The sequence below is a fragment of the Tupaia chinensis genome, unplaced genomic scaffold (genome assembly GCF_000334495.1).
Source record: "Tupaia chinensis unplaced genomic scaffold, TupChi_1.0 Scaffold000610_1, whole genome shotgun sequence".
Lineage (NCBI taxonomy): Eukaryota > Metazoa > Chordata > Mammalia > Scandentia > Tupaiidae > Tupaia > Tupaia belangeri.
This window is the reverse complement of record NW_006160129.1, coordinates 2,198,486-2,226,157: the sequence shown is the minus strand read 5'-3', so window position 1 is coordinate 2,226,157 and position 27,672 is coordinate 2,198,486. Positions and strand designations below refer to the sequence as shown.

At 45.8% G+C, this 27,672-nt stretch overlaps 1 long non-coding RNA gene across 3 annotated transcripts in view; it reads left to right on the top strand.

Moving 5' to 3' along the window:
- LOC114009732 (uncharacterized) overlaps positions 1 to 27,672 on the top strand; it is a 234,030-nt gene that overhangs the window by 85,539 nt on the left and 120,819 nt on the right. For all 3 annotated transcript variants that reach the window (XR_003551118.1, XR_003551117.1, XR_003551119.1), the window contains exon 3: positions 7,611 to 7,771. This is a non-coding gene — a long non-coding RNA (uncharacterized LOC114009732). The remainder of the gene's footprint in view (positions 1 to 7,610; positions 7,772 to 27,672) is intronic.

The following is a 27,672-nucleotide window of genomic DNA, read 5'->3' as shown; positions in this document are numbered from 1 at the left end:
ATATGTCTGCGTAGTCTAGATCCACTGCCATACTGTTTTAATTACTATTAGAGCTATATAACGTAGTTTTAAAAAAGAATTATTTATTAATTTATCTGTCTTTCTATCATTAGTGTGCTCACCAGAGGAAGACAGACAGACACACACACACACACAGAGAGAGAGAGAGAGAGAGAGAGAGAGAGAGAGAGAAAGTGAGAAAGCAAGCTGCCAGGTTGGTCTCGAACTGTGGTGGGAATCCAGTGCCTTAACCACCATGCCACCTGCTGGCTCCTCTGTAACACCTTTGTTTATATAGCAGAGTATCATTACTGTTAAAGTTTCTGAAGATTTTCCAGGCTATTTCTTCATCATTTTTCTTTCAGAAGAACTTGAAAATAATCTGATAATGTTTCCTCTAACACTATTGTGATACCGATTGACAGTGTGTTAATTTTCTGGAAAACATCAGAGGCACTTATAGTTTAATATTCTGGCTTAATGTGTGCCACATATTCATCTAGTTCTTGAATTCTGGAACTTTTTTTGGTTAGAGCAGACAAATACCCAGAATTCTTTTTGGATTAAAATTCAAGGCAAATAAAGAAATTCACTGTGGCAAACGTACTCGTATCACATGTTTAATTGTGAAGACAGTGTTTTTCTGTATTGAACAGCACTTGAAAGCCTTCACCGACTCCTTTGAGAACATGGCTAGCATGGTACCACATGTTCCCTGGCTGGACAGATTCTGAGATAATAATTTATGTACTGTTAGATATATGCGAACGAGACTGCTTTCTCCCACAGATCTTTGAAGGAATCCGGTGTCTCCACTTTTCTGGTTCACTTTTGTTGTGGTTAGGAAACAGGACACAGAGCCTGCTGGGTCTGTGAGGGAAGTCTCTTAAGTTTTCACACCTGCCTGGATCCTGGCAGCGGTATTTGCTAAGTGAAGTTTGAAGGCTGGTCTGTCATGTGTTTTCACAGAGCCCTAATGGCTCCCAGCCAACCTGTTTAGTCTTTTGTCTTTTTGTCTTGCATAAAATTGCCTATTTTTTCACTTCAGATGGGGGTGTTAGGCACTTCGGAGATGTTTGTCCTTTTCACATGCACACCATCTGTGGGCTCTTGGCATCATGGGCAGGTTCCCAGATTGGCCAGGGTACCCTTGGTCAGCTTGCGGGACGGTCGTCCCTGCGCTGGTCCCTGGCGTCTCGTAACCTGGGTTGCAGCGCACGTCGTAAGTCCCATACATGGGTGCTGTGGGCTCAGGTTTTAGAATGTTAAATAAAATCTTCATTTTAAATAATTACATATTTGAAGAGGCTACAAAAGAGAGTACAAAGAGTTTCCATATGTCTCTCACTCAGTTACTTCTGTTGCTCTTAAGTTATTATGTTAAATTTACCACAATTAAGGAACAAACGCTGGTACAGAGCTATTAGCTGAATCCCACTTCATTCAGAGCACCCTGGTTTTTCCCCCATGTCCTTTTTGTGTTCCAGGAGCCCCACGCAGGATATCACATTACACTTAGTGTCCTTAATTTCCTCTGGCCTGTGACAGCTTATCTGATTTTTTTTTTAATGACCTTGGCAGTTTTGAAGCATACTGGTCATATGTTTTGTAGAATGGCCCTTAGATTTCCTGCTGTTTTTCTGATTATTAGACTGGGCTGTGGCTTTGGGGGAGGAAGAACACAGAGGTGAAGTGATATTCTTTTTTTTCTACAGGGTGCGTGTGCTCTCCAGAAAGACAGAGACAGAGAGAGACAGAAAGAGAGAAATCACCCCCTCCCCCCCAGGGGGGATGGCCACGCTGCAGTCCCTTCTCCTCCATTCTCCTCTCAGGATCTTGGGCACACACGCACACATGCCTGGCGTGAGTTTAAGCCACCGGGTGCAGGGCTCAAACCGCGGTCGACTACATGAGAGTTCAGCCACATAGCCGTTATGCCAACTGCTGGTCCCTTAAGTGATTTTCTTACCTTATCCCTTAGAAGGGAACGTGCTGTCAACATGACTTATCATTGATGATGTTGGCTTCGATCACCTGGCCAGGGTAGTGTCTGCCAGTTTTCTGCATGGTAGGTTTGTTTTCCTTTTTGTCCATACGCTGTTCTTTGGAAGCAAGTCACTCAACACAGTGTAGACTGAATTTTATAATATTATTGATTGTCTCATCTATGAGTACTCTGTTATATTTTAAATCATGCCTCCCTCCCTTTTTTTAAATTCTAAATGTATAGAATTTGTGTTTAAAGCCTTACAAATAAACATTTTCTAAATCTAAGGAGGATTTGAAGTAGGTAGTAGTTATTAGGTTGCCGGAAAAGGCTTTCCCGAGGATGCAGTATAGCGAATCTTTGTTCCAGCCCACATACTTCTAGTTTATTGGTTTCGCTTTAAGCTTTTCGTGGTCTGTAAACAACAGCACTCTTTCACTACCCCAGCCCCCCATTCTGCTCAGATGGCTGCACAGATTGGACTTTATTTTTCTAACATTTTTCTCTTATTGTCGGGGACTAACGTTTAACTTAAGAACATTTTATTTGTGCCGAAGTTTATCAGTAATCAACACCAAAATATATCTATTCTAATTAATTTGATAGGAAGCTTCCTTTTTAAAAAAAAACAACAAAACATTGTATTTATTTATTTATTTACCCTAAGTTTTCACGTGTACTCACCAGAGATACATATAGAGAAAGGGTGGGAAGCGGGAGAGTGAGAAAGCAAGCCACCAGGTCCAGCACGCCACCCGCCGTCAGCCAGCGTGGGAGTCCAGAGCCTTAATTACCATACCACCTCCTGACCCCGATAGAAACCTTTCTAAGTATGAAATTGTGTTAAAAACTTATGGTTTTAATGCTGACATTATAGTAGTCCATTTTAACACCTCTCCTACCTGTCAAGGAGTTGAACTTGAAGAGTTAGACTTCAAATCGCTTATTGCTGTGTGATGGGGGTGGGGAGCAACATTGTTTTTGTGCGCATGATTCAGTGTGTGTGTATGTGCACGTGCATATGTGAGGGAGAGAGACAAGTGCCCTCCCGAGGGCCTGACCGTGCTACAGTCCCCTTCCTCTAGTCCTCCTGCCCATTGGATCGTGGGCACTGCTACACATCCCCATGCATTTCAGGCTGACGGGGCTGGGGATTTGAACCCTGGTCACCGGTGGGATCTCTTGAGCAGCATATTACCTTTGTGCCACAGAGTCAGCCCTATGGGGTGAAATTCTTTTTTGTGGTTGTTGTTGTTGTTGTTCTTTTTTAGGTTTTTGCCATAGGGCATATATGCTTGCTGGAGAGAGAGACAGAGAGAGAGGGAAAGTGAGAAATCACCTCCTGAGGAGATGACCATGCTGCAGTCCCTTCTCCTTCATTTTCCTCTCAGGATTTTGGACACACATGCTCATACTCCCAGCATGATTTTCAAGCTTCTGGGTCTGGGGCTCAAACCACTTTCAGCTGTGTGAGTCCAGTACCTTAACAGCACTCTTTCACTACCCCAGTAGTATGGCCCTGGGGGTGAATTTCTTAATGAATTTGATTTATTTTTCTGATTACTCTCTTCCCCTCAATTCAAGTGATTTACATTTTCACTTCAGGTTCATTTCTAAGTAAGAATGAAAGAAGAATAATTGTTTTAGCATTTAATAAGAATGGTCTTAATGTATATAAATGATGTATCCACTGAGTTTTATGTACTGTTTTAAACCACTTTGCGATAAATTTCATGATTCTAAAAATGAACAGTTTTGCAAATATACATTTGTAGACATTTCATCACAATTTGCAGACATTTTATTAAGGTAGACTGATTAAAGTATTTTTGCAGAATATTATAACTTCATGTTCCCTCTTACTTGTGTTATTGTGATTTAAGGAAATTTTCCATAAATATGTTCAATTAAATATGTCACTTTAAGAATAAGAATAAAAGAAAAAAGAAAACAACAAATAAATTTCAAGTATGTTAAAGTATTTTGTCTTTAAGCCAATCTAAAATCTAGTACCAGGGGGAAAAGTTCAAAAACATTTTGAAGAGGCCTTTTTGCTCACTTTATGGTCACTTTATTTGACAACTCAAAATAAGAAGAATGTTTTCAGTCAACCACAGGGGAAGTCCTTTCCTCAAGCCTTCAATTCTACTTTCAGTCAAATAAGTCTTCAATTCATGTGGGAAATTCCCACATGCTCTATAATAAGTCTCCTTTCAAGTTCTCACTAACGTGTAGAATGTAGGACATTGCAGCAGGCACTTCTGTATCTCAGCCGTGAGAGGTCTGTCCAGTGTGTCATTACTTTGTCTTAATATTACTCATTCTTTTTTTCCTAAGTGTGTGTGTGTAAGAATGGGCATTCTAAGTGAAATATAGAAAATTAGCTGATTTGTTCTCAGGCTGTTCAAGATTTATTAAATATAAATATATCTTTGGATATATTCTGGGTCTTTTTTTTAAAAAAATAATTATTTAATTTCATTTATCATTATCATTATTTTTAAATTTGTTGCAGGGTCTAGGCACTTACCAGAGGGAGATGGGGGGGGGTAAAGTGAGAAAGTAAATAAGTTGCCAGATCTGGGACTGGAACTGTAGTTGACCATGTGAGAATAAAGCATCTTAACCACCATGCTCTCTGCTGGCCCCTATTTTGAGTCTTTTAACAAGTAAAGAAAACTGCAAAACTTTGGATACAGAGTTCCTCCCTCCTTACCTGCCTGAAACCAGTGCCCAGTGCCCTCTCTGGGTAGCTCAAGGTTTTTCGCCTTTGTGCTCAGGGGTTAGGGCTTTTTTTTTTTTTTTTTTAATTTGCCAAAGGCATGTGCACTTGCCACAGAAAGATGGGGAGAGAGAGAGAGAGAGAGAGAGAGAGAATCCTCCATGGGGGATTACATTTACATTAGGGCTTTTTAACAGCTCAGATCTGGCAAGTATGCTTCTTGCAATTACTGTTCAGGCCAGTTTTTAAACCCTTCAAGTGATCTCCAGAATGCTGAGGCATTTTTTGGGAAATGTACTGAGATAAAGAGCCGCGGCTTATCTTACAGTCATTGCGAACTAGACCCTGGTGAGCTGGCATACTGAGACAGTGCGGTGCTCTGCTAGGTTGGACTCAAAAGGGAAGAGCCAATGTTCAATCCTGTGTTCACACCCATGCACGTGGGTGTGCTTGTGTATGCCTGTGGTCAGGGTTGGCTGAGGTTGGAGGTGGATCGTGGCATGAAGACCCTGTTGGAGGTGCCTGTCTCTGTCTGTCTCTCTTGCCCATGGAAGAAATAAATAAATAAAACTTAGAAGAAGAAAAGATCAGGCTGGCAGGTGGCAGTGGTTGAAGTCTTGAACCTGGTGACTTGCTTTCACATTCTCTCTCTCTCTCTCTCTCTCTCTCGGGTCAAATTAAATAAATAAACAAATAAATTTAAACAAAAGATATATATATATAAAAAGAATGTTTTAAGAAAGTATTTGTCTTGATACTGAGATGCAAAAATAGCAGTTTTAATATCAGATATCCCTTCTGATTTTGACATAGTCCGAACTCAGAGCACTTGAAAGGTGGATCACACAAAAGAACATGACACTTTGGCCGGGCAGGTTGACTGCTGCACTAGGCTGCTACTGTTCGTTCATTCAGCTAACATTTATCGCGTGCTTATCTTAACTTAGGCTCTAGAAGGGGGTGAGAAATACAGACATAACATCGCCAAGTACTGGGGCCAGCAGATGGTGGGTGGTTAAGACACTGGATCCCACATGCTTGACTTTGTGGTTTGCATCTCACATTGGGTAGTTGGAGGAACATGCTGGGTACATGTGCATGCATGCCCCAAATCCTGAGATAGAGGAGAAGGGGTTGTGGCATGGCCATCCTTCTTGGGGGGTGATTTCTTACTTTCCTTCTCGTTGTCTCTTTCCAATAAGCACAAGTGCCCTATGGCAAAAACCTAATAATAATAAAAAAAAAAAAAAAAAAGAATTTTACCCCAAAGGGTGAGGCGGAAGTAGGGTAGTGAGGGGAGATGTCAGGCCCTATGGATGTTCCCTGGTGGGCAGTTGCTGTGTATTTGAAGGCCCATAGAGGCCAGAGACCAAGGTGTGTTACAGGGCAGGGCAGAAGGACTGCAGTAGGTTAGGTCACATTTGTGAAAGAAAACATTTAGTTTACTGGGAACGCATTTCTTTACAGTTTTGCAGTGCAAGGAGAAAGGTCCCTAATGTAATGATTCACTCTGGTAGGGACTACTATAAGAAAGAAGAATAATGACTTTATCATCAGAAAGGATGTCTGGTTAAAAGCTTCAGGCCCTAACTGGGAGGTTAGAGTTCACAGCTCACTGGGTGTGCATTTAATAAGCTTCCCAGAGCCAGTCTTAATGTCCTTCAAGTTTGTTAGAAAATTACATAGGAAAAAAGCACTTTTAACTGGAGTGCTGTTCAAGTCTTCCCAGCAGGGTATTGTGAATTATAATACATAGCCAGCCCTTGGTTCTGTCCTAGACCAAGTGTGGGATTGTTTTTCATGTACAGGTTTGAGGTCACAGAAGGGCATAGGGGACTTTTTCAGGGAGTCCCAGGTGAAGAGCTTTCAACACTAACCCTAGGAGAGTTTGAATTTGTATCCTCAGGGCAAGGGTGGGTGATTTAAATAGGGAGAAAAATCTTGCTGCAGGGTAAGACTGGAGCAGCAGAGGTAGTAGCTAGCAGAGTACCTTAATTATTCAGGGGAGAAGGGTGAGGGTGAGGAGTTCTGGCCTTTCTTTCCCTTTGCCTCCTCTTCCTGCAACCCTTCTCCCTAGAGCAGCTCCCAGGCAGAAGCAGAGCTGGGAGTGGGGGAGTGGGGGTGGAGGTGGGAATTAGTTGCTGCTTTTCCTTCAGAAGAGGTGGTTTTAAGTATTTGAATTTAAAGTAAATGATGATTGTTAAGAGATGATGAAAAGATATTTGAGATCCGAGGCTGAGAAGTAGTCAGTCCGAGGCCCTTGTAAAGGGCTACTCTGCCTGCAGTCACGGGCCCAGCCTGTACGGCCTCCCGGGCCTGGCTGCATCCCTGCCCTCTGGTACTGTTTCAGAGCAGAGACACCAGCTGACCTCAGCATCCTCAGTATTTCTGCTCAGCCCAGGTCAGTGGGAACCAGAGCCTGCACAGGTGCCTCCCCCAAGCTACACAGTTTCGCATGTGTGACCTGGGCCATGTCTCTGGCACGCGGGAGAGTAGATCTGGGTTCTTGTCACTGTTCCATGAGGATGTCCTGGTGTTCTGGGTAGAGGTGTCACTAGACTTAAGGAAAGTCGGGGAACCAGAGCCGGGGTAAGGTCTGCAGTGCTTGTGGGGGTCATAATGCCTTGGCGTATTCTTCGGTGTCTCCATGTCTTGCCCTCCCAGCGTCATCTCTGTTACCTTCTATCACGGTGTTTACTCCCTGTCATGTCAACACATTGCCATGCAAACAACCCTCCACCCAGACCTGACGGTAATAGACTATGTGGCTATATTTGAGAACATATTTCTCTTCTAAATTTGATGTGAATAGAGACCCAGCCTCTTTACTTTTCTTTTGTTAGGAAGCTATATTCAAAATAAGTAATTACTCACCCATTGTTTTTCTTTCCTGTCATGCAGGTTGCAAAAATATCTGCCTCTAATAACCCGCTCTGTGGGCGCGAAGGTTGGTGAGTCAGACCTGCGGGCTCGAAGATGAGAATCATTTGAGCCTCTTCTTCTGTCAGGAGGTTTCCTAGGCAACCACTTATGCAGTGATTACAAAAACGAGGAACTAAAAGGTATGTGTTTGGAGATTTTAATAACTCTCAAATGCAGTTCTTGCCAGACTGAAATCACAGTGTTCATTTTTCGTTTGAAATAAATAAGTAAAAAAGCCCAATATTTAATTATAGTTAGGACATATGCTATTTGTACAGTTATTTATTTATTTGGCCAAAGGGAGCATATACTCACCAGAGAAACAGAGAGAGACAGAGTGAGGGAAAGCAAGAAATCACCCCCCAGGGAACATGGCCACACCATAGTTCCTCCTTCTCCATTCTCCTCTCAGGATTCTGCACATGCACACACACTTGGTATGTTTTTAAGCTGCCAGATCCAGGACTCGAACCCTGGCTGCCCATGTGGGAGTCTAGCACCTTAACCACCACACCACTCTGGCCCATTGGGACGCATGTGTGTGTGTGTGTGTGTGTGTGTGTATAGTGCTTTATCTTTTCAACACACTTTCTCTGAAAGAAATGTTCACATATATACAAAGAGACTTCAAGAAATGCATAGAAAAACAATTAAAGTTTGAGTTCATTTAGGCGGGACCAGCATAATGGTAAGGGTACAATGGTTATGTCACTAGGCTCCCACATGGATGACTGCAGTTCACGTCCCAGACCGGCGGCTTGAAACTCAGCACTGGGTATATGTGTGTGCATGCCTAAAATCCTGAGAGGAGGATGGAGTGGAAGGGTGGGCATCTGCCCTGAGGGGTGATTTCTTGCTTTCTCTCTGCCTCTCTCTGTGACTCTGGTGCATGCACATGCACCATAGCAAAAATCTCTTTAAAAACGATGGATTTATTTTGGTATAAAAACATTTAAACTCCATACATGTTTTTTCATAATATGTGTTTTCCGTGAATTTTTTGAAGACTTAGTGTGTACGTGTGTGTGTGTGTGTGTGTGTGTGTGTGTGTTATTTGGGGAAGCACATTGGCTTATGTAGAAATTATATTGTTTTTCGAAGCGATTGCATTTAGCAGTGAATTTCTTTGGAAAAGCAGGTATTTGTTCATGTTTAAAGTATCCCCTTAATTTTGTTTCATTTAAATTACATATTTGAAATTTCAGGCAGTACTTTATTGTCTTAAATTATTTTTTGAACTAAGATGAATTATAAACAAGGTAATGCTTTGATTTATTTGTTCTTTCTTTTTTTTTGTTTTAGAGAGGTTTTTGCTATAGGGCAGGTACACTCTCCAGAAAGACAGAGAAAGAGACAGTGCTGCCCACTGACCTCATCATCCCAGCCTGGTTTCCACCCTATCCCGATTTCATTGGACCAGGGTGGTCTGTTTCCTGGACTGCTGGGGTTGGCGGCTCCTCAGCCCCAGGGGTTTCCTCCTCCGTTCCTCCCTCTGTGCCTCCACTCCCACTCTCTGCCTGTCTGCATCCAACTGTGATAGACCAGTCAGATCCTGCCTGTGTGACCACTGTCCCATCCCTCTGCCGTGCCACATAGTTATTCCCTGCCTCCTCTTCTGTCCATGGAGACCTGGTCTGCTCCCTCCTTTCCTCTGTGCCTGCCCGTCAGCTCCTTCTCACACTTACTCTCCTCCGTATTCAGTTTAGGATCCATGGGTCAGATTTTTTTTTTTTTTATTAGAGGTTTTTGCTATAGGGCGCGTGTGCTCGCCAGACAGAAAGCGAGAAATCAACCCCCAGGGGGGATGGCCATGCCGCAATCCCTTCTCCTCCATTCTCCTCTCGGGATCTTGGGGCACGCACGCACATGCACCCAGCGTGAGTTTAAGCCACCAGGTCTGAGACTTGAACCGCGGTCAACTATGTGGGAGTCCAGAGACATAGCCATTACGCCAACTGCTGGCCCCCATGGGCCAGATTTTAAACCACTCTCTTGCCAAAGCCTTTCACCTCATTACCATTTTTTCCTTTTGCTGCCAACCTGTGTTAGAGAAAACCTTACACCTGTGCCTAGTCTCATGAAATTCAGGAAATCACCCTCACACTGTATAGCCTTGGGCTGTGTTCCTCTGGTTGGCTGTCATTCTTTTTTTGGTTTTGGAGTTTTTGTTGTTGTTTGTTTTTATTTTTTATTTTTTTGCTATAGGGCACATGCGCTCACCAGAGAGACAGAGAGAGACAGAAAGCGAGAAATCACCCCCCATGGGGGATGGCCATGCTGCAATCCCTTCTTTTCCATCCTCCTCTTGGGATTTCGGGTGTACATGCACATGCAGCTGGTGTGAGGTTTTTGTTTTTGTTTTTGTTTTTTTTTGGAGAACTTTTTCTGCACTTGCCAGAAAGACAGAGAGGGAGAGGTAGAAAGCGAGAAATCACCCCCCAGGGGGGATGGCCACACCACAATCTCTTCTCCATTCTCCTCTTGGGATCTTGGGCATGCAAGCACATGCGCCTGGTGTGAGTTTAAGCCACCAGGTCCGGAACTCGAACCGTGGTCAACTACGTGGGAGTCCAGCAACATAGCCATTACACCAACTGCTGGTCTCGCACCTGGTGTGAGTTTTAAGTCACTGAGTCCTGCACTCGAACTTCAGTCGACTATGTGGGAGTCCACTGATGTAACCCTTGTGCCATCTATTGGTCCCGATTCTTGAGTCGTAGTGACCGTTACGAGCCTTGTCCACTGTCTTCGGACCTGTGCCTGCTTCTCCTCCTCCCCTTCCGTGTGGTCTACTGGTGCACTGCCTGGAACAGGAGAGGCTGGCACATGGGAGCTCCGTCTCTTACCACCCTCTCCCCAAACTTAATATCCCTCCTCTCCCCAGGTCCTTCATCCTCAGGGATTGGCCTGTTCTTCACTCGTAGACTCGGGAAGGGGTTTCTGCAGTGGTCATCTTGCCTTCCTCTCCCCTCCTGTCCTCTGCACACCCACGGCAGGGTCTTCTGTCCCACTTCCACGAGCTGCCTTCTGTCCCTTAGCCTTTAGACCTGATAGCCTCCTGGTTTCCTGCTCCCTTTACTGTTTCTCAGTCATCTTTGTTGGTTTATCTCTGTCAGCCCAACTCCTATCAAAAGTCAAGTACAGAGGCCAGTTCGTGTCATGGTGGTTAAGGTGCAGGATTCCATGTGCTGACTCCACAGTTTGAGTTCCAGATCCAGCAACTAGAAAAACACACCACAGTGCATGTGTGTGTGTGCCCCAAGTCCTGAGAGGAGAAAGGAAGAGAAGGGATTGTGGTGTGGCCATCCCCTTGTGGGTGATTTCTCTCTGTCTCTCTCTAGTGAGCGTACATGCCCTATAGCAAAACAACAAACAAACAAACAAGCAAGTACAGATTACTTTTTAATTTTTTTAAGAAAGCAAGCAGCCAGGTCTGGGACTCGAACTGTATTTGGCCATGTGGGAGTCCAGTACCCTTAATTACCATGCCACCTGCCAGCCCTGACTTTTTTCTAGTAAAAAACCTTGTTGGAAAATTGCAGTCTCTCGTGGGGTAACAGGCACCTGGCGCCTTTGAGCTGCGTGTGTGTCGGGGCTTGGACGGGCCACAGGACTCCTGGCCTTCGCTAGGTGCTGTGCTGGTTATTGCACACGCCAGGCTTCACACACAACCCGCCTCTCTCAGCTGTTGAGTCATCGTGCTCGCTGCAGAAATAGTCTCCCAGCACTTGTTCTGCATGCCTGCAGGGGAAAGTTTTGGAGCTTTCTGGTTAGAAGCGGGCTGGAATTTCCCTGGTAGGTCAGTTTTGCTATTAGTGTCCTCAAAGCGTCGTCGTCAGTGAGGTCAGCATCACCCTTGCTGAGCACTGAGGGCAGTGAGGTGACGGTTCTGGCCCCCTCTTCTGCCCAGTATGCCTCAAGAGCTGTTCTGTGATCCCTTGTGCAGCTGGTTCTATTCCCTACTGTGGGAGGGGTTGCTGCCCATTCTCCTCTTGTTCCTTTATTTATTTATTTATTTATTTATTTATTTATTTATTTATTTATTTATTTATTTATTTATTTATTTATTTATTTATTTATTTATTTATTTATTTATTTATTTATTTATTTATTTATTTATTTATTTATTTATTTATTTATTTATTTATTTATTTATTTATTTATTTATTTATTTATTTATTTATTTATTTATTTATTTATTTATTTATTTATTTAACTTAAGGTGGTGCACTTGCAGGAGAAAGATGGAGAGAGACAGAGAAATTGAAAGTGAGAAATCACTCCTGGGGGGAATGGCCACTGCCATCCCTTCTCTTCCATTCTCCTCTTGGGTTTTTGGGCTTCCATGCACGTGCGCCTGGTGTGATTTTCAAGCCACCAGGTCCAAGACTAGAACCACACAGTCATGTGGGAATCCAGCACCTTAACCACCACGCTATCTGCTGACTTCCCATTGCTTTCTGTTTTTTAGGTTTTTGTCATAGGGTGTGTGTGTTCACTGGAGAGAGAGAAAGGAAAAGTGAGAAATCACTCCTCCCCCCAGGGAGGGATGGCCATGCTGTAGGACTTTCTCTCCCATTCTCCTCGCAAGATTTTGGGCACATGTGCACACACACCTCACATGACTGTGCCTAGTCTCATGAAATTCAGGAAATCACCCTCACACTGTATAGCCTTGGGCTGTGTTCCTCTGGTTGGCTGTCATTCTTTTTTTGGTTTTGGAGTTTTTGTTGTTGTTTGTTTTTATTTTTTATTTTTTTGCTATAGGGCACATGCGCTCACCAGAGAGACAGAGAGAGACAGAAAGCGAGAAATCACCCCCCATGGGGGATGGCCATGCTGCAATCCCTTCTTTTCCATCCTCCTCTTGGGATTTCGGGTGTACATGCACATGCAGCTGGTGTGAGGTTTTTGTTTTTGTTTTTGTTTTTTTTTGGAGAACTTTTTACTATAGGGTGCCTGCACTTGCCAGAAAGACAGAGAGGGAGAGGTAGAAAGCGAGAAATCACCCCCCAGGGGGGATGGCCACACCACAATCTCTTCTCCATTCTCCTCTTGGGATCTTGGGCATGCAAGCACATGCGCCTGGTGTGAGTTTAAGCCACCAGGTCCGGAACTCGAACCGTGGTCAACTACGTGGGAGTCCAGCAACATAGCCATTACACCAACTGCTGGTCTCGCACCTGGTGTGAGTTTTAAGTCACTGAGTCCTGCACTCGAACTTCAGTCGACTATGTGGGAGTCCACTGATGTAACCCTTGTGCCATCTATTGGTCCCGATTCTTGAGTCGTAGTGACCGTTACGAGCCTTGTCCACTGTCTTCGGACCTGTGCCTGCTTCTCCTCCTCCCCTTCCGTGTGGTCTACTGGTGCACTGCCTGGAACAGGAGAGGCTGGCACATGGGAGCTCCGTCTCTTACCACCCTCTCCCCAAACTTAATATCCCTCCTCTCCCCAGGTCCTTCATCCTCAGGGATTGGCCTGTTCTTCACTCGTAGACTCGGGAAGGGGTTTCTGCAGTGGTCATCTTGCCTTCCTCTCCCCTCCTGTCCTCTGCACACCCACGGCAGGGTCTTCTGTCCCACTTCCACGAGCTGCCTTCTGTCCCTTAGCCTTTAGACCTGATAGCCTCCTGGTTTCCTGCTCCCTTTACTGTTTCTCAGTCATCTTTGTTGGTTTATCTCTGTCAGCCCAACTCCTATCAAAAGTCAAGTACAGAGGCCAGTTCGTGTCATGGTGGTTAAGGTGCAGGATTCCATGTGCTGACTCCACAGTTTGAGTTCCAGATCCAGCAACTAGAAAAACACACCACAGTGCATGTGTGTGTGTGCCCCAAGTCCTGAGAGGAGAAAGGAAGAGAAGGGATTGTGGTGTGGCCATCCCCTTGTGGGTGATTTCTCTCTGTCTCTCTCTAGTGAGCGTACATGCCCTATAGCAAAACAACAAACAAACAAACAAGCAAGTACAGATTACTTTTTAATTTTTTTAAGAAAGCAAGCAGCCAGGTCTGGGACTCGAACTGTATTTGGCCATGTGGGAGTCCAGTACCCTTAATTACCATGCCACCTGCCAGCCCTGACTTTTTTCTAGTAAAAAACCTTGTTGGAAAATTGCAGTCTCTCGTGGGGTAACAGGCACCTGGCGCCTTTGAGCTGCGTGTGTGTCGGGGCTTGGACGGGCCACAGGACTCCTGGCCTTCGCTAGGTGCTGTGCTGGTTATTGCACACGCCAGGCTGCACACACAAACCGCCTCTCTCAGCTGTTGAGTCATCGTGCTCGCTGCAGAAATAGTCTCCCAGCACTTGTTCTGCATGCCTGCAGGGGAAAGTTTTGGAGCTTTCTGGTTAGAAGCGGGCTGGAATTTCCCTGGTAGGTCAGTTTTGCTATTAGTGTCCTCAAAGCGTCGTCGTCAGTGAGGTCAGCATCACCCTTGCTGAGCACTGAGGGCAGTGAGGTGACGGTTCTGGCCCCCTCTTCTGCCCAGTATGCCTCAAGAGCTGTTCTGTGATCCCTTGTGCAGCTGGTTCTATTCCCTACTGTGGGAGGGGTTGCTGCCCATTCTCCTCTTGTTCCTTTATTTATTTATTTATTTATTTATTTATTTATTTATTTATTTATTTATTTATTTAACTTAAGGTGGTGCACTTGCAGGAGAAAGATGGAGAGAGACAGAGAAATTGAAAGTGAGAAATCACTCCTGGGGGGAATGGCCACTGCCATCCCTTCTCTTCCATTCTCCTCTTGGGTTTTTGGGCTTCCATGCACGTGCGCCTGGTGTGATTTTCAAGCCACCAGGTCCAAGACTAGAACCACACAGTCATGTGGGAATCCAGCACCTTAACCACCACGCTATCTGCTGACTTCCCATTGCTTTCTGTTTTTTAGGTTTTTGTCATAGGGTGTGTGTGTTCACTGGAGAGAGAGAAAGGAAAAGTGAGAAATCACTCCTCCCCCCAGGGAGGGATGGCCATGCTGTAGGACTTTCTCTCCCATTCTCCTCGCAAGATTTTGGGCACATGTGCACACACACCTCACATGATTTCCAAGCCACTGGATCCAGGGCTTGAACTGGTGTCAGCCACGTGAGAGTTCAGCACCTTAACCACCACACCACCTGCTGGCCCTTGTTCTGTTTAAATGCTCTCATTCCACCTGCTGCCCTGACTCCTTTCATTTCATTCCTCCTTATCTTCTTTGTCTTAACCTCTTGGGTTGACCACCACACCACCTGCTGGCCCTTGTTCTGTTTAAATGCTCTCATTCCACCTGCTGCCCTGACTCCTTTCATTTCATTCCTCCTTATCTTCTTTGTCTTAACCTCTTGGGTTGGCTTTCACATAAAAACATTTAGAAAACATACTGATTTATTAATTATTTAGTTCCAGAGATCAGCATTTGGGGATGCAAAGATTCTAAGGGTGATGCAGTGCTGCCCTTCTGATCATAAAAGAAGCATCTTAACACATAATCCTAGTATCATAAAGACTGTAGGCACCAGCAGATGGGGTAATGGTTACACCACTGGACAGTCACGTAGTCAACTGTGGTTCGAGACCTGGAACTGGAGGCTTAAAACTCACACTGGGTGTGTGTGCGTGCATGCCCAAAACCCAAGAGGAAAATGGAGGAGAAGGGATTGTGGCATGGCCATCTTCCCCTCGGGGGTGATTTCTCACTTTCTGTCTCTGTCTCTATCTGTCACTCCAGCGAGCTCACACGCCCTATAGCAAAAATCTCTCTTAAAAAAAAAAAGACTGTTAAAGTCTGTGTCGAGCATTTTATTTACATAATTTCATATTATGCAATCTGAAATCCTGCAAGGTTTCTGTTACTAGCCTCATTTTGCAGAGGAGGAAACCAAGGCTCTGGAAAGTGCAGTCATCTGCTCAAGGTCACGTTCACAGCATGTTAGAGTGGGAAATGGAGTCCAGGCTTGGCGGGCTGCAAAGTCCGGCTGTTACCTAGTGCTGGGACAGTGTGTCTGCGCTCCCCGCAGCTGTTTTGAAAGGCTGATGGTAGATTTCAGTGTATAAGACCATAGGCCGGCCTCCTAGCATAGTGGTTAAGGGAGCCAAATTCCACGTGACCTACCACAGTTTGAATCGCCCTGGCAGCATGAGAAACATGCCTGGCGGAGTATGCCTGTGCCCAGCTCCTGATGGGACGGGGAGGTGGAGGATAAGGGATTGTAATGGACCTCATTGGGAGGTACTTTCTATCTTTTTCTGACAAGCACATGTGCCTTCTGGCAATTAAGGAAAAAAAAAGATACAAGAATAGAATATTTACCTGTTACATATTAGCTGTAAGTTTATAGGGAAGGCTTGGAGAACTAACCAGCTAAATTAAGTCATTTGTTTCACTGTTTTTCTTTCTCCATGGGTTACATTCAGTACATAACTGGGATTGCCTGAAAATGATCCTGGCTTCATCCAGTTGGTAATGGTTTATTGTAACTATGATTCTCATATGTAACATATGCCTTACAAAACGTTTTTAGTGCCCCACTGTTACCTTCTTAAGAACCAGCTTCAAACATACGCCTTAAACTACTTCACCGTAGATTTGAAGTGATCCACACTGAAAGGGAAAAAGAAAAAAATCAGAATTTTCTGTCCTAGAGGGTCCATAGAAGCCACTTACTCAGTCACTAAAGATAATCGTGTCATCCAGCTGTATCCGTTCCGGTGAGCTGGAAACTGGCCTGTATGCGTCCTTCGGAGGAATCAGCTGCTGCTGCCCTGGCCTGGCAGTGCCGTTGTGAGCCGGGCCTCAGCTCCTTTTGGAGAGCTTCGACTTCACATGTCCTGACCCTAAGCATCTCTGCCTTCTTCCCCAGTGCGCCTCCTCTTGCTTGGTCTACCCTGGTAGATGAGCCATTCTCAGGTGGCTCTGAGGGAACAACTTTGTCATGTGCTGAGGGCTGCCACCAGCCTGGCATCGCTCTAGGTGCCGGTTTGTAGCGGGTCAGAACGCGGCCTGTATTGAGCTTCGTTCCGGTGTGGGAGGCGCCTCGTAAAGCAACAGGCACGTGAGCGATGTCAGATGATCATAAATGCTATGAGGCAGCATAAAAAACTAAACAGAGGGTACCAGCAGGTGGCATGGTGATGAAGGCGCTGGACCCTCCAAGATGGCCGACCGTGGTTCCAGTCCTGGACCTGGTGGCTTGCTTTCTCACTTTCCCTCTTTCTCTCTCTCTCTCTCTCTCTCTGTGTGTCTCTCGCTGGTCAAATTAAAATAAAATGAATGAATAAATAAGTAAAATTCAATAAATAATTAAAAAATAAAACTAAGCAGAGACACAGGGAAAATGGGGTGACAGGTCACAATACTTTCACCAGGTCTCTCTGAGGAGGGAGGTGACAGTTAACCAGAGTCCTGAGGGAAGTGAGGAAGAGCATCCCAGGCACAGGGAATGAGGATTTAAACGCCCTGAGGTGAGAATGTGCTGGGCAGGTCAGAGGCACAGCTCTGTCAGCCCCAGCATGTCAGGAGGGCAGTGGGTGACAAGGAAAGAGCATTTGGACATGACACTGGACGGCCCAGGACTGTCCATAGAAGGGTGTGATGGACAGTTTGTGTTTTGCTCCCAGTGCCATGGGGGCCTTTCTGAATAGGGGAAAGATATACTGGGACTTCTGATTTTTTTTTTTTTTAATCTTTTTCCTGGGCCTGGCAGGTGACAAGGTGGTTAAAGGCACTGAATTCCCACATGGCCAACCGCAGTTCGAGTCCCAGATCTGGCTGCTTGCTTTCTTGCTTTCCCTTTCTCTCTCGCTTTCCCTTTCTCTCTGTTTCCGTCTGGTCAAAATAAAAAATAATAACAACAAATGGAATGAAATAAATAATTCTTCTTCTTTAAAAAAAGATATTTTTCCATAGGGCATGTGTGTGTTCACTGCAGAGAGGCGGGGGGGGGGGGGAGGGGGGAGGGGACCCCCCCCCACGGGGAGGGGGGGAAGGTGAGAGAGCACCCCCCCCCATAGGGGATTGCCATGTCCTAGTTCCTTCTCCATTCTCCTCTTGGGATTTTGGGTACATATACACATGCACCCAATGTGTTTTTCAAGTCACCAGGTCTGGGATTCAGTTTGTGGAATCGGCCAGGTAGGATTCAGCGCCTTGACCACCACACCACCTGCTGGCCCTGGGTTTGTCATTTTAATAGCTCATAGTCATGATGATGGCTCCGATCTCCCAGGTAAAGACCACCACTGTATTTGAGGTCAAGAGCAATCAGGGACATAGTCAGTTTCCCAAGGGATTTTCTCACCCTTACGGAAAAGGGCACACTGAGCGTTCCTTGGGGCGTTCTGGTGGGAAGTAGCAGAACAAGATGGAAATATTCACAGAGAACACGTTAGGAGCAGCAGGTAGACGAGTGCCTGAATCTGAAACTGTCAAGCGTTGGCGAGTCAGGCTTAAACTCAGGCGGCGAAGATTCCTCACGGTCCCTAGATCCAGGACAAATTCAGCAGTGCTTGGTTAGGGAGAAGGAAGTCTCACAAAGCCTAGCTGAGAACAGGAAGGAAGGGCTCCACCAGGGTCCGCCATCCCTCAGAGGAGTGTGTTGGGGTAGTGTGACCCTGGCCCTAGGCGCGTTCCGTGTTCGTTGAGGGGACTCCGGGGCCTGAGCACTGTAAGGCAGTTCTGCTCATTGCCACCCAGCGGTGAGCCAGCGTGGCTGGGGGGGCAGGGGAGACGTCCTTTGCAGCTTGGCCTGTTAAAGAGCTACAGAGCTCAGTTCAATTGTTGGGGGCATGAGGAGATCATGTAAAAGGCAAGACCCTGAATCACTAGTGCATATTTTTAAGCTGGCATTTGTAATATCCTAAGATCCAGAGACTTGGCCAAATAGCAACATGTCTAGAGTACTTGTGAGGTAAGTGAAGGGAGTGCAGAAACAAAACCAACCATGGCGAAGGAACCTTCCATTTCTCTTTCTGTTATGAATGTTTGTGTTCCCCTAAAATTCATATGTGGAAGTTCCAGCTCCCACTGTGATGGTATGTGTAGGTAGGGCCTTTGGGAGTAATTCAGCCTCAATGAAGTTGTGTGGGTGGGGCCCCATGATGGGATTGGTGTCTTTGTCAAAAAAAGATGAAAGACTCGGGTGCTGTCTCTCTCTCTCTTCCTCCCTCTCTCTCTCTCTCTCCCTCTCTTCCCCCCTTCCCTCCCTCTCCCTCCCCCTCCTATAAGGACACAGCAAAGTCAGAAAGAAGGCTTTTATTGGGAACCAAACCTGCTAGCCCCTTGATCCTGGACTTCTTAGCCTCTGGAACTGTTAGACATCCATCTCTTACACAAGGATGTGGCCTGTAAGCCACCCAGCCTTTGGTGTTTCGTTAGAGCAGCCCGAGCCAGCTAAGACACCTTCCCTTCCTGTCTGTTTAATGCACTCCTCGTGCCAGTGGTACAAAACGAAATCAGTAAATACAGCAATATGGTAGTGTAGACAAAGCTTAAGTAATCATTCGTTTCCCTCCGTCCAAAAATAATCTCACCGAGGTAGTTAACAGGTTGGAGTTTATGCTTCTGGACTTGTACCATCTTTTACGGTAGTTAGTAGTTACTGGTGATTTAAGCTTAAATTAATTGAAGTGAGATGAGATTAAGCATTCAGTCCCTCGGTCGTACTAGGTATTTGAGGCGCTCAAGAGCCAGTGGCCGTCAGGTTAGGCTGTGCCGACCCAGACGGTTTCCGTCGCCAGAGTGCCGTGCTGAGCACCGCTGCTCTAGGTGAGGTCTGTTCATAAACAAAATACATTCACGTGCATGCACAGTTGGCATAACTGTACATACCATTCTGCAGTTTGTTGTTGTTTTTTTTCTCTTTCACCTAACAGGGAAACTGTTAATTTAGTGTGATCCACACACAGTGCCATGCCAGGAAAATGTAAAACAGAGTGCATGATCCAACATACAGCTTTGGTAAACCAAAACGATTTTAATTTCAGATTTTAGAGGTAACTGCAACACATCGTCATGCTGTTCCAACTTTAACTAAACACATTATCTTTGAAACTGGTCCGCTTGGCCTTGGGTATGCTAAGACGGTGCGGGAGTGGACTTGGGCTCCATCCACGGCTTATCCTACGTACGCACACGCACACAGCTGCTCATGGTTCTCCGTTTTATAGCAAGGGCTGGTGTCTTTTTCGGAGGCTATTTAAATTTAAATGACATTAAAAATTTGGTTCCTCAGTTGTACCAGCAGCCTGGTTCTATTGCTCCCTGTTAGCCACCCTGCTGGATGGTATAGAAGGGGACACTTCCATGATTATGGGAAGTCCTGTGGGCACTGCTGTGCTGGACACTGTTGAGTTACTTTCCTTATTAAATGCAGTGACTTTTCCACGGTGAAGGGGGGGACGAGGTGACTAGTCCCAGGGCACACACCAGCTTCGGGGCATGAGTGGTGAGCTTGAACTTCCGCGTCTGTCCCGCTTCGCTTCTTGATCCCTTTCTCTGAAGACACAAGCCCTCCAGCTATCTGTGGAGAGTCCTTGTTCCATAGTTCATTGTGGGGAAAGGAAATCAGTACTGGGATGGCTTAAGGTTTAGGAGATTACTTGAAGTGGGTAATTGGAAAAAAAATTACTTGATGGCGTACATATAGTTAATGACACCTAAATAGAACTGTAAATGCCACTGTTCAATTTAGACTAGCAAGTGTTACAGAGAATGCTGACCCTCTCCCCGCAAAAGATTTACATTTAAGCTTTTGGAAATGAAAAAAAGAATAGGATATTGGAAGTGCATCCTCGTGTGTAAAACAGGATGTATTTACACCATTTATGTTGGGAAATAACTTGGAAGGATTCACAGGACACAGCGAGAACCGCTCCTGCTGGGAAGGGAACCGGGAGAGGGAGATGGGTGAAAGAGACCAGCTTTTCCCTGCAGGCCCCTTTCTTTGTCAACCTTGCTAATACGTGTTTCTATTAGTAAAAAATACTAATCAGTGAAGTAATGAAAGAAAGAACCATCCCTAGGGTGTGCAGGGGGCTGAATACGGTGTTCAGAAGGGAATGCCACAGCTGAGTGAGAAAGGCTGGCTCCATGTGTCATCACGTCCCCCCCCACCCGACCTCTAAGCATGCCAGCGGCCGGCGCACCCTAGTTCTTACAGGCTGGTTATTGTGCAGCAGCAAAAGCTTTGAAAAACCGTTTGACTTACACAATTGAATATATCTTAGGGGAAAAATATTCCTAGTACTTCCCACGCTGCCTTTCTTAACACTGTAAGACACAGCTTAGGAAATGCTGAGTGGAGCTCTTGGAGATAATTAGGACAGACAGATGAGCCTGAGGAGGGATCATTCTGGGTCTGGTGTGGCTCCATCAGCTCCAGCCTTTCAAGACGAGGAGTGCTGGTCTTTACTGAGTTGAAGTAAGTTGGATAGCCGTGCACGGGGGCTTGCTTAACACACGCCGCCCACGGGTCACGTCACACATGCACAGGGTGTGGGCTTCGCAGTCCATGCTGCCCTTTCTCCTCCCCCACCCTTGGCTCACAGCTCTCGGTGAGGAGGTGGGGAGGGCCAGCAGTGTGGGAGTGTGCACAGTGGCAGGACAGAGCTGCTTTCTGTTGCCATCATGTCTCCATAGTTCAGCTTCCAGCAGACCACGCCATCAAAACAGAGTGCCTGTGGAGTAATAGTGAAATATTTCTTTTTGAAAACTGAACCCTGTAAATTAGGCAAAAAAAAAAACAATTTTTTTTTTTGTTAAAGCAAGTTGCTAAGATCTGTACTTTTGAGGAAAGAAAACTAGTTAGGGAAAAATTATATCCTAAACTAGTGCCACAAAGGAAACCGTGTTCATTGTGGAGTGTTAAGGAGGGGCTTCCCAAAGGCAAGGGCAGTCTTCAGAATATCTAACCGGTGGGGAGCGCGGGACTCCAGCCACTCGGGGTGGATGTCGGCCTCTGGTAACTGGCGTGGCTGCACCAGCGTGCACAGCCGAGCGGTGGGAGTGTGCACGGTGGCAGCCATGTCTTCCTCAGAGATGAGGCTGTTTGAGATGGGAATGAGTTGTGCCGGCTGTCCCCAGATACATCTGCACCCTTCCTTCTAAGGGGGGCGGGGCTCTTCAGAAGGTTTGCAGAGAATGCACATTGTGCCAAAGCTGCATACATTGTCATTTTTTTACACCAAAATAAACTCATACTTTAATTCAATTTTTTCCATGAGCGTTTTAATGTCCGCTGTGTAGTAACCGGAACTCTGTGTCATAATTGGTTCACTCGGCAACTTTTATGGCCCTGTGACTAAATTCTGGTTAAAATGCTGGGAGGTAAGTTACCAGGTGGCCCTGTACGGGACCCTCTGTAAGGAACCACATGTGCTCCAACCTGGCCCTTTCTACTTTGCCATCTTGCTGTGTGGACCATGGATGTCACCGTCATAGACTACCGAGCTAAGGTCTTACGTGCAGGGTAGTGAGACACGAAGTGCCGTACTAGCCTTTCTGGGCTTTACTCAAGAAAGGGGAAAACATCCTGTGTGTCACCGCTGGTACTTTGGGTTTCCTGTCGCTCTCAGCCAAACCTGATTGGAACTAGGGTAGTTAGTTCCAGTCTGCTAGGCGACTTCAGCTTTCTCTTAATACTGCTTGTGACAATCATGTATTACCACTTAATGGATTAGGCGATGAGATAAAGAAACTCATATTTTTTCTTTTTTTGAGAGAGACGTTTGTTGTAGAGCACATGTGCTTGCGAGAAAGACAGAGACAGACAGAAAACAAGAAATTGCTCCCTAGAGGGGATGGCCACGCTGAAGTTCTTTCTCCTCTATTCTCTTTTCAGGATTTTAGGCATGCACACACTTGCACCTGGTATGTTTGAAGCTGCCGGGTCTGGGACTCGAACCACAGTCAATTACATGGGAGTCCAGCGATATAACCATTATGCCATCTGTTGGTCCCAAAAAGAAACCTTTTAAAAAGGGGGTGGGTGGGACCAGCATGTGGCATGGTGGTGAAGGCGCTGAACACTCCTACATGGCTGACCACAGTTCAAGTCCCGGACCTGGTGGCTTGCTTTCTCACTCCCCCACCCCATGTCTCTCTCTCTCTGTCAAACTAAAAAAAAATAAATGAATGAATAAATTATTTTTTAAAAAGTGGGGGGTGCCCTTAGTAATGCAGCTGGGCCCTCAAGGGAAAGGTTCTGGGTCCAAGTGAACGCCCATGATGATCCTGACTGAGACAGGGCTGGACTGCACTGGGAGGGCCCAGCCGGGAGTTCCTGCCCCCCTCTTTAATTCTGTGTCTCTCTCAGGGAGGAAAGAAAGAAATGTTTTTAAAAAGAAAGAAAAATGTAACTTGCTTAGTTTTCCCCAGCTATAGCCAGCATTTGAATCCACAGCTGATACTTCCGATTTCAGATCTCCTGAAAACTTAATCCTTGTGTTAGGAATTAATATAAAACATAAAGAGTAGCAGGCAGCACATGGTTTTGTAACATTCACGTTTTGGCAGAACCCCAGTTTTGTGGATTTCTTTTTTTTAAAGACGTTGGGGTTTTCAGAGAAATTCATTTGTGGCTTTTGAAAGTGACAAACATGTTAACTGTATTTCAGTCAGTAATTCTTATCAGAAAAACTTTGTTTTTAATTTCAAAGAATACTGTTCCTCTAATTTCCAGGATCTGGTTAATTGTCATTTGCTCATTAGGACATTTCTATGGAAAGAGAACAGCTGGAAGAGACTTGATGGTTCATTTTCGCAAGTTACATCGATATTGAAGGAAATCTGGAGTGTGTTAGAATTCTCTTCACTACGCACCCACTCCAGGATAGCCCTCCTGCCCTTTTCACGATAATCGGGTTGATGGTGAAGTGAAGGCTGTGAGTTACGGTGCGGCCTCTGGGTCGGTGCTTCTGCACAGCTTAGGCACAGGAGAGCAGAGCCCTGACTGACATGGCGGGGAGCTATGCTGGGTGGGGGAGAGGCGAGACCCTGATAACTGCGAAGGAAGTGGGGTCTGGGGAGACGGAAAGACCAGGCCTAGTGCAAACACCTAGTTGGCAGCAGCATTTGCAGCAGAGGCTCCTTCTGGTGCCCTGAGCAACCCTTTCTGTCCCTGCATTGTCTTCAGAAGGGACACCTAACTGAGGAGCACAACAGTCACCTTGTGTATTTTTATTTTTTTATTTTTTAGAGAGGTTTTTGCTCTAGGGCACATGCACTCACCAGAAAGAGAGAGAGAAAAACAGAAAGTGAGAAATCACCTCCCGGGGGGATGGCCAGGCCACAATCCCCTCTCCTCTATTCTCCTCTCGGGATCTTGGACATGCATGCACATGAGCCCAGCATGAGTTAAAGCCAAGTCCGGGACTCCAACCGCAGTCAACCACATGGGAGTCTAGTGACAGAGCCATTATGCCAACTGCTGGTCCCTACCTTCTGTATTTCTGGGAACACTGGATCTGCAGGATTTGTCCTGTGAAAAAGGATTCTGTGGTAGGTAAGTTTGGGAAGAGGCTATATTCAGATTACCCTTTGGAAATTCACAGCGCACGGGTGGCACTTAAGAGTCTGAGATAATTGAGAAAGCTGGGCAGCCTTATGTAACCCAGTTTCTGAAACCTAGGTGGAAATGTAAATGGAAGATGTGTGTGTGTGTGTTTGTGTGTGTGTGTGTAAAATTTAATGACCTATGGAACTATTTATGAATCTTCCAATAAGCATTTAATAGTGGACTTGGAAATTGCTGTTTGAGTTAGTTGAGTTCCTGAGAAAATGCAAGATTTCAAATGAACCGAACCGCATTGGGCGTTTCTTGGTATTCTGTCTACTCTAGCTTGCCAGTCCATATCCTCTCAAGTTAGTGTGCTTGCTCGTGTGTATTTCATAGAAGCAAAACCTTCGCCCTCGGAAGGCCCTTCAAGGTCAGCTCATTGGGCTGCTCATTTGCTGGTTGAAGAGACCAGGACAGTGAAGTCACTGGCCAATATGAGGGTGCTGGGGCCACAACTCCGGGTGCCATTGGTCAGTTCGCAGTAGCAGTGACTTCAGCTATCAGTTCCTTACCTTTTAGGCTTTTCTAAGTGAGAATCTCCAGATTGGGATGGGATGAGAGAAAAACATCAATGCTTAGTTTCCTGCCGAGATCTGGTTTGCAGAAAGAGGGAGTGCCTGAGGCAGGAATGGTGCTTAATAAAAAAGACAGAGGGAAGGAAGGATTCAGATCGGCATTGCTGGGGAAAATGGTTGGATATGTGTGGCCATGAGTGTCGTAAAGTAAGCTCCTGTTGCAAGAGAACACTCCTGAGCGAGTGACAGCAAGAGGCCCTTGTGCAGTGAACCGCGGACCAACTGCACAGACAATGCTGTCGCTGTTGCCAGGTTTACATGGGGGCGGCTGCCTCGGTCCCATCAGTCAGGGCTCATTGGCTGCAGGAGGTGACGCGCGTCTGTTTTTCACGGAGTTAAAAGTTTAAAAGAATGTTCTTTGGAACAAGGCCCATGGTATTGACATCCTTAAGGTCCAGGTTATTTTGTTTGCCTTAGGGTGTATGTGCTAACTGGAGAGACAGACAGATAAATCACCCTCATAAACACTGGGGTGGGGGGGAATGGCCATGCTGCAGTCCCTTTGCTTCCATCCTCCTCCTGGAATCTTGGGACCTGCATGCGCACCTGGTGTGATATTTCAAGCCACTGTGTCTGGGATTTGAACTGCGGTCGACGATGTGGGAATCCAGTGACATGACTACTACACACCATCTGCTGGCCCCCAGATTACTTGGCTTTAATGTAGATTTTCTTTTGTAGCGAGGTCAGTGGATTGTGCTCATTGATTAGTATCAGTATATGACGTTGGATCATTTTAATTTTTGTGTGAGAGGTTCTTTCTCTGTTCTGTTTATTCAGTGTCAGAATATCATACATTTTTGTGGAGTTAATCTTGAGTGTTTTTCTTAGGCTATTTTGAACCTCTGTCTACAATCTTCTAATAAAAACAACACTGTTGGGGACCAGTGGATGGTGTAATGACTACATCACTGGACTCCCACATGGTCGATCATGGTTTGAGTCCTGGACCCAGAGACTTGAAACTCATGCAGGGCGTGTATGTGTGTGCGTGTGTATGTGTGTGTGCATGTGTGTGTGTGTGTGTGTGTGTGTGTGTGTGTTTGTGTGTGCTCTAAGTCTCAGGAGGAGAATGGAAGAGAGGGGATTGCAGCTTGGGGGTGATTTCTCACTTTCTGTCTCTGTCTCGCCACCGAGTGCATGCCCTCTATAGCAAAATCTCTCTCTAAAAAACAGACAGACAAACAAACAAGCCCACTGTCTATTCCAACCGAAACATTCGGTTTATATGTCTACTTTTGAAGTTACTGCATTCAGAATGAAGGCTGTATATCTGACCTCAAAATATAAGGATGTTATCTTCCTGATAGCCTGGAAGAAGAAAAAAACCACAAGGTTGTGGTGTTGCCCTTTTTTTATTAAATAAGTCAGGGGCCAGCTGGTGGCATGGTGGTTAAGGTGACCAGGTCCCACTGGCCAACTGAGCAGTTTGAGTCCTGGACTCAGCAGCATGAGATGCATACCAGGAGTGTGTACATACATGCTCGAAACCCTGAGAGGAGAATGGAGAAGAAGGGATTGCGCATGACCATCCCCCCGGGGGTGATTCCTCCCTCTCTCTCTCTCTCTCTCTCTCTCTCGCTCTCTCTCTCTCTCTCTCTGGTGTTCTCTGGCAAATTAAAATAAGTGGACAAATGAACAAATGAGTCAGGAAAATCCCTGTAATGATTAAGGCTGGGGCACTTAACAAAGTTGGGTCTCCTTGCAGCCTGTCGTTCCCCTTAGAGTTGCATCAGCAACCAGACAGTAGCAGTCAATGCCTATTGAAACTACATTGAAATAGTAAGTTTAAATTAAGTCAAACATGCAGAAGATGACAGCATGACTCTTACTTCTAAAAACACAGAGTCTTGTTACATGCCTACCAACCTGAGGGCTTTTAGTAAGTAATAATAAATGCTTACAGTAAACTATAATATGAGTCAGATCATTTTTCCAGTCTTCATGCCTCCAGGACAATTCAATAGGGCACTGAATTTAGACGTTCCTTTGAGACAAAACCTCCAATTTTTGAAAAATAGGTTTCATTTTATTAAGTAAATACTTTTAAAAAATGAATGATTTAATTTATTATTATTATTCTTCAATTTGCTATAGAGCATGTGTGCTCACCAGAGAGAGACAGAGAGAGAGGGAAAGTGAGAAAGCAAGCTGCCAGGTCTGGGAGTCAAACTGTGGTTGGCCACGTGGGAGTCCAGCGCCTTAACCTCCATACCACCTGCTGACCTCTCCTCTGTGATTTCTGTCAAGTCAGTTGTTATTGATGTACGTTTTTCTTTTCTGGGCCCGTCAGTGACGTGGTTAAGGCAGCGGATCCCACATGGCCAACTGCATGGCCCCAGACTAGCAGCTTTTGGCGTGCGTGGCCAAGTTACAAGAGAAGAACGGTGAAGGGATTGTGGGAGGGCCACACCTCCTGGAGGTGCATTCTCACTCCCCACTCTGTGGTTTTCTCTGGTGGAGCCCATGCGCCCTACAGCAAATTAAAAAATGTTTTTTCAAGTTATTTTTTTGCGTGTGACTCTTAAGTTTTTTAAGTTTATTCCTTCCATGAGCAAGAGAGACAGGAGGATAGACAGCACTCCCAGCAGGGTCTTGGTTCCCCGTTTGACCCCCAGCCTTAAGCCAGCCCAAGATCATGGTGGGTATTTGCTTGCCAGGCCTACTCAGGGAGGTCTGAGGACTTGAACCTGGAACCCTCCCATGTGGAATTGCCTCAAAGAGCAGTGCGTTTCATTGCTGCGCCACCCTCTGGCCACACAACTACAGAGTCTACTTGTGCTGAACTGCAGCCGGGAGGAGATGAGCTCTGTGCGGCCTCCCCGCTGAGCCCCTGCCTGGGCCGCTTTCGCTCCTGGGATGCCTAATCCAGTGCCGGAGCATCTTTGAAAACATCGCTCACATGGTATCTGCATGGGGAACCGCCTTTGATCTT